Here is a 16,092-nt window from a genome sequence, read left to right as displayed (position 1 = left end):
GGGTCTATATTATGAGAAACATAAGTACGTGCTTTGAGTTTGAAGCCCGGTGCTGCCGCTAAGCGTTGTTCTAGGTTTCGAGTACAAGGTGAACGGTTTTTACGCCTATTTGTTCCCGCAGTTCTACGTGCCCATAAGTTTAGTAGCACAACACGTTACGATAGCACCACCGCTGGGTTAGAGATTATGGGAGCAGCTTTGAATTATGTAATACTATTGTTCCTTCCCAGCATACTCAGTTCAGGTTTCTAATAAAAAAAAAAACTTTATGCACGTTTTTGTCATCAAGACATAGCTCTTATTGACATACGTGTAACTCTCATGTCTAGGATATTTAGGTGCAACTTAAATTTTTGCAATATAGCATATGAAATGTTAATGAAAGAAAGAATTAACCGTTGCAGTAGCCATGTCCATCGAACCTTGACAGATAATGACATAAACTATCCTTATAAAATGATACTAAGCTTCTCCCACTACAGTGTAGGCGACTGAGGAGAGCTCAAAAAACTTTAATATAAGTTAATTTATGAAAAGAAATAGGTTTGGCTTGTAAGAAAATTCAGTATTCATAGATACTATATAGCAACGATAACAAAGATATAACATTAGAATGAGCACCATTTATTATAAATGTATTGCACGTGCTTAGTTCTTTTAAGCTTGTGGTGCCTTTGCTCGCATAGTCACCTTGGCACTGCTAGCAAGTCGTCACGCTCACATCTGTCAGGATAACATCCGTTTATATCCAGTGCTGTGGAGCCAGCGCTGGGTATAAATATCATAACGTAGGGTAGAGGTTCTGACGGAATTGATAATAGAGAAGGCGAAGGGAAAAGATATAATTGCCATGTCACACGCGGCGTAAAAAAAGAAAGTGTAAATACTTTAAGCTTCAGCAGATAAACGAACTTTTTCCCTGTCTTTTAGCGGGCCGATATGAAACCAATGCCATTCTTGGAGCTTTTTGAGAATTAACGTCATGGTAAAGTAAGCATGTTCACATAGCAAGTTAATAGGTGCCAATGGGGCCTTCTAGGACCAATAGGAACACCCACACCGGCAATGCAACTGACAATAATCGAAATCGAAGTTTCGAATTCATATGATAAAGAAAACTAAATACTTTGTACAGCAGCGAATTATTTGATGTCCTCATAGATGGCCCAAGCCACGCGCAATGTAAACTGCATATAAGAGAGGCAATCTATATACACGTATATCGCTTCCGAGCATTGACAACAAAGTTCATCGTTCACGTACAAGCACGATGGACTCGAGACACGTGCCGCACTTTCGAACACAAACAACGATTCTAATTGTATGCATCCTGCCATTTAACAATACGGCGATTACGAAAATGTTCAGGAATGTCGCAAATAATCCAAGAAAATACAACAGCTTTATAGGATGTGTTCAGTTGCCCTCTTTACTGAACAATCCTATATATATATATATGTATATACGTAACGTAAACACAGATGAACCAACGTTGTTTTTGTTATGGTGCATTGGAAAGGTATTTTGCTACAAACCTGACTAACTAGGACTAAACACAGTTCGTTTCGCGCTAGGGCGTCTAAAACGATCCTTCACGGCACGTATCGGATGTGGAACGGAAACCATTTATTTAGACACACTTAGCTATAATTTAACCAAATTACAGTTTGATGATAGATGGAGCATATAAACATAAATGAGAAAATTAGTCGTGAAATAACGAAATGAGTATGTTCCTTGTTTTTCGCTAGACCACTTTGCCTTCGAAATTAGGCAAATGCATTAGAACGATAAGATGGATGAGCATTACGAGCACAGTGAAACGGCCTTTCGTGAGGAAAAAGTTCACCCGAGTACTTGTTTCAAAAGATGGAGACAGCAATCTTGGGACGATGTACCTGAACAGGCAAAGAACCAAGTAGCGATGCAGTGAATTTGTATATGAATCAATAGAACATTTGTCATTGATAATAGTAACTAAGTTATCCAATGAAGAATGTATTCAGAAGATATTTCACGTAGAAAAATGGGTTAATAAATGCTTTAGTATCTTGATTAAACTGCAAAAATAAAGCTTACATAGGTACCATTGGATTGTGTGGTAGTAATAGATATCACAGTCATTTTAGTTTCTAGTGGGTTATCTCGCATCATCGAAACGTTGGTGCTAGTTCCTACTGGCTGTTCCAGAAGTTCTGAATGGCCAAAAGCTAAACCCCGCATTATTCTGTCGGCGGAAGTTATGACCGAAAAGAGGTACGCATAAGTTATGTCGTCTATAGCTAACCTGTTCCAAAATTGTCAATTATTGTTCCGCTGGTTGATCGCGGACGTTTAATGGCTTTTGTGCTAACTTGTGGTAGACGCTTCAAAAGAGGTGGAGTTCGTACCATTTCGCTAAAGGGGAACGAAGTATTTTCTGAAACAGAGGACCTATACAAAGGTTCTTTCGTAGAACGCTTGATAAATTACTGTAGAATAACTTTTCGGATAAGATACGCTTCCCTTCAGAACATAGCATATGTTGTCTACAAAGCATCACTCCAATTAAAATACTTGATTCGTATTTGGCAAGTTTCTTGGAATATGTTTTCATCTGGAGATCGGTAATTTGTTTATCGAATAGAAAAATCAACGCTCGAAAACGGCGTTCCGACTGAATTGACTGTTCTTTCATACATGACATACTGGCCATATGATCTAGGGGCAGATTTTTCAAGTCGTGTATTTGGAGCGCTGCATTTAGAAGCTACAATATATCACTCTTGTGTAAAAAAGCATTTCTAACAATGCAGTTATTAAAATATGCTAAGAAGCCACCGTGAGGGCATTCGTACACTCAGTGTTCTGTTATTAACCGGTGAGATGAGTAACTGAGAGAGACAAGCTGAGCACGAAAGGTGACCACCCTATCGTCTTAGCTCGGTCATGTCGATTAGCAAAATAAAAATGATTATGAAACGTATACGTCCTTTTTGGAGCCAGGTGATGGACCGCTTGTATCGATCGAGGGCTTGCCACAGCATTTGTCTGAAATGTCGTGAGTTCTGAAGTTTTGAAGTTACCACTTGTTTAGGTTGCAGCAGATTATTGAATCTTAATACTTTATTGGTAGACAGCGAGTATAAGAGAGAGAGAGACAGACTCGCGGCTGTGCAACTGAAATTATACTGAGTACCCAAGGCAAAAGCATTCTCGTAAGACGAATCGTCCTTGCATCTATCTGATAGTGTTAGCGGGCCATATGTGTATAATTATTTGCCGAGTGTTCTAAGCCGATTTGAGATCGCTTATATCTTTTGTAGCAAATTATTTAGCAGGGTTGTGTTGTCGTATTGGGTCGTTCACTATGGAACATGACAAAGATTTACCTTAGGTTTCAAGATGGCGCTATTTTATTACGACGCTACAGTTCGCGACACTTTGTTTCCTTGCACTTGTACCCTTTGAAATCTGGGATCGTTTACTCGGATATCGTCAGTGAGCTTTTTAGTTAGTGAGTTGCAGTGAGCCACGGAAGAAGTTGTGAAATTTACAAACATGAGTCCCGTCTCAAGAATACAGCGGAAGAAACAGCTTGCCGTATAAGTCTTTTATTCGGTAGAAGTTCTACTCCAGCAACACCATCAGCCGTTAGTCGAAAAACTCTCGAGAAGAAGATTCGGAACTCGAAAATGAGCCCCCCGGGAAGATCCCCTACAAATACGACTAATAAAAAGTGGAGGGGTGCCGTGGAAGTTGATTCATCTCAAGGTGCACGGATGTTAACACCCAGGTCTGATGTATGCAAAACTATTATCCTTGTATAGCTTAGTTAAATTACTAGGGTAAAAAAAGAGTTTATGAATCGGTGCTACATAATTTAAATGAGTAAAGGTACTTGCTTCTTTATGCTCGTATTTTACAATAGCGATGCATTTTCGCAACGAAAATTAAAAATTGATTTTTTACGACAGCAGAAGACGGTCACGTAATCGGCGGATATAATTAAATCCTAAAGCAAATCTACAACTGCAAATGCTTACGTGTATATTTGATGGTCTAACGCAGGTGTTATGTAGCTTTATAAGTATGTTGTCAGTAATTGGAGCAATCGGGGGTTCGCTGTTTTCCGCCGGGCTCAGCGTACAGTGCTTCTACAAACATTATTTTTTTTTCAATTTCGACAACGCTTTAGCAAAATTGGTGGAATCTCAACATCTCGAAATTGCTAGACGAAATTTTATAGCAGCGGAAATGTTACCACCTAAATGGCAGAAAGTCATAGGAAAATAAAAACACTAAGTAAAGACTGTAAAAAAAAGTTTAAAACATATGAGCTCATGGTATTCCGATTGGTACTAAACAACTACGTCCTAACGTACAGTATGTCTTTAATTTGCAGGTTCTCATAGCATACAAATAATGTATTTCCGTTAAATCGTTTTACATGGAAAATAGCTCAACCATCAACAAATGCGACGAAAGCAGAAGTTTCAATTGAGAATATTGCTACTTTGTCGTCCATGCAAAAGAAAACGCCGTATACCTTTGACGGCCAGACGCCCTTATTCTAAACTTGGACAAGTGGTGCCAGTTACCGATTTTTCTTTCCGTAACGCTGCAAGTCGCCTAAATTTACTGCTGAAAGGTTCACAGGTATGTCTTCTAAGAGCTAGAAAATTTCTATTAAATTTAGGCACATCCTATGAGAAATTATAGTAACTGACTAGAATGGTAGTAAAGATTGGGTCACGTTCAAATGCATCGGTGTATGGTGGACACCGCAACAAATCCAGCCCAGCTGTGCGTAGCGTATCCACCTCGCCCACAAATGGGTAGCGTCTATTTGCCTTGTAACAAATATTATGCCAACTAGCGTAAACGTGATAATTTCTATGAGTAAGTCACTTTCAAATCCAGGACATGTCGAAGGTGTAAACGTGGTTAGCAGAAGCCACAATAAAACGCAACAAGGTCACTAGACTATACCGAAAGAAAGTTATAGTCAGTTAACTGCGTATGTTACTCCTATTGCATGTTACATTTGAGAATTTACGTTCTACGCGATACTAGGAGGTTTGCGATGTAGACAAATGGTGTTTGTGCGTCAGTCGACAGTTATCATTGTCGTCCACCATCGTGGCCCGTAAGGGCCTGTCAGGCCGATATTTCAATCGATACGTAGGTGTGTCTCGAAAGAGCGCAACTCACGTCAGCATGTACACTAAATAAGTAAAGGTCCGATCAGATACACGACAGAATCATACGTTTTACCGTAATAAATACATTTATAACATGTAAGGAAATGGCATTCCTATAGATTATTATTCTACAAGACACTGTTAAGCTAGAGTACTCGTTGAAATGGCCGCTTACTTACACTGTAAATACGTAGCCAGGAAGAAGGAAGAAAAAGAATCAAAGTGCAGTTGAGCTTCTAGAAAGTTGTGTACTTAGAGTTTTTTTTTTTACTTAGCTTTTAGTTGGCAAAGCTTTATTAGACAAGTATATAGACAAAATTAAAAACGTTTTTAAAACACATAGAGTTTGTCATGTAATAAGTATGTTATATAAATATTGCTTTTATGCAATCCTAGCTAGACAGACTCAACAGGGTATTTTTCTCCAGCTCATTCTAAAAGACACGCATGTCCATAATGCCGACCACAGTATGAAGGATTTCCTACGCTAGCGTTGCCCTTATGCAGCCTGCAGTATCAATGTTGGTTTCCTATTTGCTCGATGCTCCAGCAATGTTCGAAAATAGGTTTCGCTTGTTTGACCTATGATAGCAAATTATAATGCTTTGTTGTACGCAGGCTATCGGGTGCTCGTCCGGTTCAAGATGACTGATTACTGAGAGGCGCAACTGAAGCCATTCGAAGAAGTTACTTCCAGTACGAAAGTCAAGGTACATTTTTAACGCTACTGCACAGACACATTCAAAAGCGATGCATCCATGCGATAGCAAAAAGGAAATGGCCCAGTAGTCCTATGAAAACACCGGAAATGGTCTTTCGATGCGAAAGTAGCTTCTCATACTATATGCCGTACGAAGGACCTCTTCCTACATGTCCTCCACAAACGAATCAACTCACGGTGGATCTGAATAAGACCAGCTCGCATTATTACGTTGGACTAAAGAGGACGTCCGCACGCATTCTATCATAACGCCGTTCTCTGTACCGGGTACGTCTTTCTCGAGGGAACCTTCGTTCTATATCAGCAAAAAATCTTAGATGTAGTAATATTTTTCTGACAAACAAAATTCCTTCCGCCAGACCTTCTACAGCAGCTCGCAAAGTGCCTTAGGGCACATTGCGTAACGGAATTGTCTGAAAGTAAACTTAAAACCTGGAGGATAAGTAGCCAGTTGATTATCAAGACCATGTTGAATTAATAGTTAGCAACGGTCATAGGCCTAACGAATCTTATTTGGAGATGTTGTCAGCGAGTTTTGAAAAGGTTTAAAGAAGATGCCTGACTCTTTTTGAAGAAGACTCTTTTTGGGTAAAAATATGAGTGACACTTGTTACTTTACCAGCAGTTTAAGCTTCATGTGTAATGTGACCCGACAGCTTGGCTGAGGTACGCTTATGTATGTAAAGAGAGTTCCAGTTTTTTTGAGGTTATGCAAACTGACGCGACCGTGCGTTTCTTTGACGACAACAGCCGAGAACCTTACCTCTCACTAGCTTGAAGCCTTCGAGAAATGTCGTTGTCGAAGGCTACTTGTGAGCTGTTTATCTTATTACTTTATGTAGGGATAATATGCCGATTAGATGCTGTCAAGAGATAACGAAAAAGCATATGCGTATAAATCTTGGCTGTGAACTTCATCTTCAATTTTCTTTTGTGAGCCAAAAAATGAAAACAAAGAGTGCATGCGCGATACCGTTAAGTACTACAAAATAGTACTATTATTTACTGCTATAGTAAAATGGATCGTATATTATATCCATTAATGCGAAACGGTTCGGAGTATTCTTTTGTTACTACGTTTTGAACCCTCCTGCAGGAAAGTGACGCGGTCCACCGCAAGCGTATCTCCCGTTTTCTAATGATCTGATTAGGAGTTCGACTTACAGAATAGAGGACAGTGTTAATTGCCTAAAGGTAACCGATTGCCATAGACTCCTAATGACATTTGACGGTCATTGAATCGTTTCACGGTCTATCATTCGTATATTTATCAATAACAGCAGAGCTCGATTCCCTAAGAGGACCTCCGTGTCAAATGACTACGTCCAACCAGCGACAGTCTCAGTGGACCTTCCAACAAGTGACCAGCCGCTCTGTAGAAGATTCATTCACCTATTATCGCATCCGGTCCTTGTGCAACATGCATGCAAAACTTTATAGTAAATAAAACACTTTCCTATACGTATTAGTAAAAACTATGCCTTTATTCTCCGAGCCCGCGGAAGATCCTCTTATTCCTCTCCACTGTAGAACCTTTTCAGTTCCTTTCCTCGGTTTTTCCTAAGCTCCTACTTCTCAAAGAAGAAGAAAAAGAGACAACCAGCTGATACGTATGATTTCGTTACAACAGACGAAAACACGCATATTTTGGCTTGTAGGTTTCCACCTTTTCCTTACACCCCAAAAACCCAGCTCCACTCCATCGTCGTCTACATCCCCGGGGATTCTACGTCCTGTGAAGTTCCCATTTTCCTTTCCTCTTCAAGGTTAAAGTACGCTATTGCGAGGATGTAGTATCATCCCTAGGCCTTACTGAATAAGCAAATGAAACGAACCATAGACGTAAGCGTTGCAGTTGCAGCTGTTGGCGTGCATGGGTATCAACGCTATCTATGGTCTTGGCCCGTGGCGGTGGCTACCGTCACCGGTGTACCCACCGCCATACAGGCTCTTTCTTGGCCGTGCGCACACATACGTTAGGCTGCTGTTAGCGGTAGTGGGGCTTTGCTTTTGCTGCTGCTGTTCCTCTTGAGGGCGTCTGAGGCCGTCGCCCTCGCTGTCCTTGCCACACACGGTGCGACTGGTGTCGGCGGCTGGCCTTGGTGTCCTCTGGCCTTAGAGTCGCTCGACATGCATCGTTACACCGCCGATTTAGACGCTGACGAAGAAGGAGCTTGTTGCTGTTTCTTTTTGACACGCTGTCTGCGTGCGTGTAGAGCAGCCGGGGGAGAGGGCCGGAGGACAGCAGATACACTTATAGTAACAACGACCAGGGTATAGAATTGAGGCGTAGCAAGGGTCGCATGTTTACTTTCGCACGAACGTGCGTTGGTCGGTCGATGGGTATGACACTGTTGTTCAGCAGTCGTTCCCTTGAAAGACAACTCTAAAAAGTCGCAGCAACAGTGGCGTTCTAGCGTCGAACCGATTTTGTTTACGTCGCCGTAAGGATACGTGCGCGACGAGTAAGCTAAGCCCACCCTCTCACCTGTTTGCCGGGAGAAATCTCTTGGGAGGAACGGGCAGTTGTCTAACTCGAATTCCTCTCCGACCAAAATCTTGTATCCCGTTACGTACAGTTCGATGCTCGTGTAGCTGCAAGTAGCTTTAGCTGCTAGCCTTAACAAGCCGGAGATTTTCAATAGTGGGTGGTTTTGTGGCGGCGTGCATGCTTTTGCCATGCTGAAATTATAATCAGTTCGGAAGTGTCTTCGTAAGTATTTAAGATATCGAGTGATTAAACAGCGTGACTTGGAGAATAAGTAATAACCTCAGCCGTGTAAAAAATTACTTATACAGATCGCGTGCTAATTAATATAAAGCAACTCCTCAACTATGTTCAGCCACACATGTGAAAGCCTCCATAATTTTACACTTCTCCAAATCCTCACATCTGTTCATCATGCGCTGGCGTTGTCGAGAGGCGTATTCGGAAAAAAAATATCTACCGTTCATGTGATTCTTAGATTTATGGGAACAAACAGTAAAAAAAAAAATTGTCAAGAACTTGCTCCTCTGTCCGGGGTGTGGCTAGATCAGGGACGTTGTTGCCAGTCTACAAGAAACGTACCAGAATGAACACCCCTATTCGAATCTGTCGTGTGTAAAGTTCTACCTAACAGAAGTCTAATATGACAAGCAGATGCACCTGCTGCTCAATTTATGGCAAAGGAAGGATACATGGGTTAAGAAACTATCAGGCGTGGTTGACCTGCCGTATCAACTAGCCGTTCTGATGCTCGGTAATGACAGTGAGCTAAAAAGCTTGTGGCAGGATGAATGAATTAATTTACTTTAACTTAATTTGCTAACTTACGATGAATGTCTCAATGTCTAAAGCCGATTTTGTGTCGGTGAGGCCGACAGATAGTTAAACATAAGGCTTGAATGATCGAAAAAAGCGTTAACACGGAAATGTCTGTAGCAATTTCACAAGGAGAGAAGTAGACAAAAAAACACGTATACGGGAGTGGAAACGTATGTACGTGTATCGTACATTATATTAACAATTTATATACTAAATAGCGTAAACCGATTATACACGTTCTTAGTTAGTAAATAGTAGCTTGTAGCATAATAGCATAGTTAGTGGAGGTTTGCAAACACAGAATGAACAAGTGTTTACGAACGAAAATGCACGAATAAGGGGTAATTTTAGTATTTGATACGTTGATGAAAATCAAGTACCATTACATGCACCGGGATATTGTCGGGAATATTAATTAGGTCTGCAGGTTATCTCATCTTATTAACGTTAACGATAAACAAAAGGTAACGATATTATACAATCTCTATATCTATCGATAGGTAATAGTACAAAAATTCGGTAAAGAGCAAATAAACAGACAGAGTAACAGAAACAATGTTTTTAGACCATTTCCATAGCCCACATTTCATAAGCCGGGAAAGATATTCCACTCTTGGCTGATGCTCTTTCGCCGGCATGAACACGTAATCTGCGTTATTTATTTCTCTCCCTGCGTCCATTTATAGGTAACGCTGTAGCGTACATCCAGTGTCTATATATATATGGCTGAGCACACGCTGCAGGTAGCCCATGCCGCATTATCTCTCCTCATGTTCTCTTTCTGTTTGGCAACGAAAGTCAAAGAATAAACTTGAGCTTCAGGCCGTTTGGTTCGGGAGACCAAAGAGGACGCTGAATAAGTTTTCGGCCAGGCGGCAACGGCAGTGTACTACTTTAGTGCACAGGCGACGGGATCTTGTTATCAGCATTTCGAAAACCTCCCTCTCAAGGTCTTGCCCCACTCACAGCCGCCTGACTTCGACTCTGCGATTTCTACGCAGAAGCCGCTCCCGAAACAGTTTCCTAGAACGAGAATAGAAAGATACTCAAGCTTATAAAAATTGGATAATTTCGAGATACCTTAAGAGTGTGCGATAGACATAGCAATAATAAAAATGATAAAATATGTTTCGTTCCCCCCGATGTTCTTGCAGCTGACCGAACAGCGCTTCTGTTTTTCGTTCGTTTCCCTTACTGCTTTATCGAGAATTAGAGTTTTTACGTCATTAGGAAGAATCTTCTTTTATTTCGTTCGATGTGATGCCGGCAACCGAAATGTCCCCTTATTTCAAGCCTGAATGCCCGATCCTGCTTTCCTGGTCACCAACCAGCCAACTGGTTTCAAGTCCCTTGTTCTTGATAGCGGGAAACAGGTCGCCGCCAGCGTGTAGACTTTTGCTGTTGTAAAAGTTTCGGTCTATCCTGACTGAGTAACCATATATAAATACCAAGTTCAAAGCTATTAACCTCTGCTGAAGTTGAAAACTCAACTCATTTTAATTTCAATTTTGTCTGCTTTTCATATTCAAAAAGGACATAAGCCATTGTTAAATTAAGTCGAATGTGATTTCTATCTTTCATACCTGTTTTTTTTTCTAGAGCTTAGTAACTGCATAGATCAGTGGTTGTATCAAGTGGATCCTACTAACTTTCACTGCCCATTCGACAACGAAATGTCAATCTTAGCTGCAGAAAAATATGCATCGACTCAGTCAATAGTAAAATAGTTACTCACCAATTTGTCTAAGCGGAACTTTTTTTTTCATCAAACAGAATCAAATCCCGCGGCTTCCCTGTCTGAGCTCTCTATAAGATTATGCAAATTTAGGGTTAGACCTGTGTCATGCCGACAGGCAGATAGATAGATAGATACAAGGACTCAAGGAACCGCAACTATTACACACAACAAGATTATAAAGCATTCGGCCGATGATTCAATGTAATTTTGAGATTGAAAAATATCATAGCGTTCTTTTAATCAGTTAATTATTATTTGATAATTACGCAGTGACTATCTAGCTTGACCTTCAAGCGCTGATGTCCACCTATTTTTGGTAAAAATTGCTTCGAGGACTCACCTTGTGTGAAGTAAACGATCGAATATAGCTGAAGTCGACTCTGGTAAAACATATATAGGGAAATAATACGCTTAGCATGTCAGTATAACCCGCATAAGATGCCTAGTGTTATTTTCCCTAATTGTTTCTCAGGTGCACTATGTTATCAAAGTAGATCTAAAACGAATGACGTCGATCATGACCAGTGCGGCTAGCTAATTAATCGGAAACGTTTCAATTACTTACGTAAATATGAGTTAGATAATTATATTAAAAATAGAAAGGGAAGGGATAAAATGACATGATCATAGCATTAAAAAGTCCTATTTCCTCATTGTGCCTCCAAGAAGTTATATTATCAGTCGATTTACATTAGATAGCAGTAAACGCCAGCTAAAGACGTTCAGCGTCGATCTGTTAACAGTAGCGATAGGACAGCGCTCCGAACCAATATTGCCAAAATAGCCTGAGACCAATATTTTAAACCCGAAGAGTGCGACCCATCTTTTTTTTTGTTTCAAGGCTTCGACGTTATTTGTGCTTGTTTGGTGTTAATCGTGACCCCCACATGGTAGCCATATTAGCATATCATCGTGGTTACAGATTAGCATTTACGCGGACCTCGCTACTATTAACGTGCTTTCTGCTTTTCCGAACACGCATGATAGTCAGCTAGACCAGTCGCGACAGCTTATTGGTTGCTTAGTTGCCGGCGATGCATCGATGCACGTGTATGCATACGTACGTAGGCACGATGTTAATCCGCCATTTCTTAATCCATCTACAGCTGTCGGGTACATCAGAATTCGTTAGTTCTTTGCAGCCGTCCCAAACAGTCCGGTTCTTTACTTGTCGTCCTGCTACGCCCTGACGACAGTGCGTTCTGCAAGGTACAAGCTACCTGCTGTATCTTCGTCCACGGCATGGTTCCGTTCTTCCCACCCTTTATATAGGCTTACGGCTTCAACCATATGAATATAGCTGATCCGCTGCTATCCGTAACCATGCATACATGATGACGCTATTCCAACCGCAGTAAACTTTGCAGGGTAGCTTGCGTCGCAGAAAGTTGAGTTAGCGGTGAGGAGCGCGTTTAACCCTTCGTCGTGTTACCGTTTAAACGCCTGCCTCGTCATTGTACTCGCCTCAGGGCAAGTAAAGCTTGCGAACGACGCCGATCCCACTTAATACCCTCTGCTGCGGTGCTGGTGCTAAAGGTTATAGAGGTGTATGATATTTTGCAGGCCTAGCTTGAAGGGGCAAGTTGAAAAAGAGGTGGTCACGCCACCTAGATGAAAAACACATCAAATTAGAGGGGTAGATAGTCAGCAAACGACTAATTACCCAACGAGGCGCATGTCGGAATAGGTATCGTTGGGTGACAATTATTTACGCCGCGCTTAGAAAGCAGATCAACGCGCCGGCAAGAAATGTGTGTAAAATTTTCAGCAATATGATTATGCTAATCGTTAGCACTTGTATTTCAATGAAATGGTATACGTCGAGGAGGAAACTAGTCCTAGGAATTCATTGTTAAGGCAAATCACAACGAATTTGCGGAGTGTTAGATCTGAGATGGCATGTAGATTTTCCTGTTGTCAATAGTCCCTTTTGCCTTATTTTGCTAAAAATGATCTTCACCCCAAGATTCTAAGTAGTTTTGACTGCATCTTTAGTCGTCGAATCTAAGCAATTTGATGATCCTTTTTTTGGTTGAAAATTTTCTCCTAGGGACGCCTCAGTACTTCTATAGAGTACATTAGGTGCTATATCGGCTTCAATATGGATGTATGTTGGCAGAAAACGAATGCTACAAAAGACATCAGTTAGGAAACCCTTGGAACCTTCTGGAAAATATTGATAAGGCTATTTAAGATTAAGGCTGAGGCCTTCGTTTTAGAACGTTCGATCTTCTAATAAATCTATCAGTGTACTTGATAAAGGAATTCCCCGTAAACTCTGAAGCGGAAAGGACGCTCCGATGAGCCTGTAAAGAAACCGCCTCTATGCTATTAACTTTGCGACGCGGATGCCTTTTACAGCCTGACTGAACTTAACGAACTTAACCTGGCTCTATTGAGTGTTCCTAATGTTTCAGCTACTTCATACTTCACTTGTCTAGAGTGATGAACACACGTGGTGAGTTAGTGGGTCAATACGTTTTTATTAATACAGACATTTAAAAATCATCTTTCTTTCAACAAAACGCATCGCAGTCCTTCTTCATGTCGCCTGTAATATATATATATACAGAGAGAGACAATATTTTGCCAGACGACTCAGGAAGGAAACTGAACATAGGGGCAAATCAGGTGGGCATATATAAGCTATACCAATGCAATATAAACTTCCGAAGCTAAATATTATTTCTTTAAATCAAGGCAGACCGTCGCGGTGAATGCTTGCGTACATACAGAAATCTTAAATGAGGCCAGCTATACATAAAGCGACAGGAGTATCACGTCCGTACAGCCCTATAGTCTGAATAAGAGACTGTACGACTATACTATGTGCCAGGAGCAGACGAACTCATTGAAAAAATTCTCGATACCGCGGCAAAACTATTGCAATTAAATGAATTATCACTTAGCGCGCCTAAGATACCTATCGTCGTTCGTTATTTACATATAAAATATCAGAGAGTGACAAGGGTTACGCCGAATACGGAAGCGACAAACTGTACAAGCGATGGCTTTAGAAAGGGCTGAGAGCTCCTTATAGACATTTATTAGGGCTTCGTAGCGGTCTAACATGTAACTTCTTTGTCAAAATATACGTTTCCTATAGTTTGACTTTAGAGCAACTTATTACAGATTTACCAAAGCAAAAATGGACTCACTTACTGATCTATATCTTATCATATAGCCATAAACTATATATGAGTTAAAACGCAACGGAGCTATTTGAAGAAGTTATTACGGATCGTATGAGCGATCGAATTCTAGAATTCTGTGTAGATAGGTTAGTGCTGTATGAGTCAAAGAACGTCAACACATTTCTATAATAGAGAATATTTATTTTCCATCACAGGTAAAAAGGTAGTGACGTGGAGTAGTTCAGACTTGCGGTGCTACTCGTTTTGTCCACGGGTAGGTTGGGCTCATTTAATTGCGGGACGGCAGAAAAGTTTTGGCTAGATTTGGATAAGTTACATTATTATTACGTAGATCTTTCTTCAATGAAGAGCACGTGAATAGAACATCTGCATGATGGCTCACTTGTATCAATAGTATCGTATGCGTTGGCGTTCTGCCGTTACAAAAAATTAATATTTAAAGGGTATCGAATACTATCAATCCAGATTAATTGGTAAGTCCGTTAGTATTTTGATGTTAAATTTGGGAAAATTTGAGATGAGTCGTTGAGAAACTTAATAAATAGACTAAAACTGGGCTGTCCGAAGCTACCTAACGATTTTAGACAGCACGAAGCTTTATCTTTGTACTTTTTGCTATTTACGCATTCAAGTCAGAACATAATACAGTGTTTTCCTTGTAAGTTGCATTACCATAATAACTTCATTATCAATGGCTTGTGGTAAAAATCAATGGCAAAATACGCTACGCTATTTATCGTTCTCTTTAAGGCTTCAAGCCGCTGTCGAAAGCACACGGATCTAAATCTGGTCACAACTCGGTTCTTTTTTTTCTCGACCCAACCCGTAGTAGAAACGTGGTGATGAGGCAGTCTGATGAGCGTGCAGTATGTTGCTGATCAGCATACATTACTACCATGAGGCTCTTCGGGAATCCGAGACATCTGACAACATTGATCGCTTTCTGTTCAGTACATTATATGTTTGTGTCAAAGCTGAACCCAGTGCTTATGAAACCCATTTTTAGCCTTCCTTCTTCACGTTCAGTGCTTTCAGAACATATAAAGTGTGTTTTGAACAATAGCATATCGAGCCGGTAGAGAGCGCATTGTCCATGTTTTGGCTTTCCCAAAAACTGTCGCGTATTACGACAACGCATTCTTCAGTTTAAACTTTCAGACTATATCTTCCCTATAGTCCCCGACCTCTCGATTTTCATTGTTAAAACAATTACTTCTTTGAAAGTCTTTTGTTTTAATCAATATGATAATAACTCTGCGTTTACGTCAGCAAAAGTTAGTTTTTAGTTCTAAACGATTTCTTTTCCCTAACTAATTTTGCTTTTTGAACAACTTAGGACAACCAATAGATATTTACCAAATGATAGATAATCTGCTGACAGCCAAGTGGAACTTTTTAAGGAAGAGTATGATCCTCATAGACAAATTTTACTCGTTATTTAATATATCTACTTTCAGTAAGTATAAAATATGAGCGCAAGCAAAAGGCTAGTTGCACGAAAACCTTGTTCACAACTATCTTCCGTAGATCTGAAGATACTGCAGCATCTTACATCATGTCAAAAGACCTGAAAATGACTATGTTATTGAGTATTGTATAGAGGGTACCCAGGTGATCACTATCGCGCTTCATACGTGCGCGATATTACATAATGATATAGCTTTGTGTTTTTCTAAGATACTTACTCTCGCTTGTGCATAATTTAAGACAGCTAAACTATAGTTGGCATATATTGTCATTCAGCATTTCTATCAGTATCTTACTAAATTACTGCTATGTTATAATTTCATGTCTAGATAATTATTTCAACATATATTTGCTCAAATTAGAAAACCTCACGAAGATCACCTCTCATAGTGGCGTCTAAATAATGTCAGCTCATTTTCTGTAGACGGGGATGCGACGAACCGTGACGTCATAATTACTTCTTCAACCGGCTGAAATTGATCTTGTTCCACCATTATCGAACATTTCGAACGCGCATTTCG

This window comes from Varroa jacobsoni, unplaced genomic scaffold (genome assembly GCF_002532875.2).
Source record: "Varroa jacobsoni isolate VJ856 unplaced genomic scaffold, vjacob_1.0 scaffold_410, whole genome shotgun sequence".
Classification (NCBI taxonomy): Eukaryota; Metazoa; Arthropoda; class Arachnida; order Mesostigmata; family Varroidae; genus Varroa; species Varroa jacobsoni.
This window is presented reverse-complemented; position numbering follows the sequence as displayed.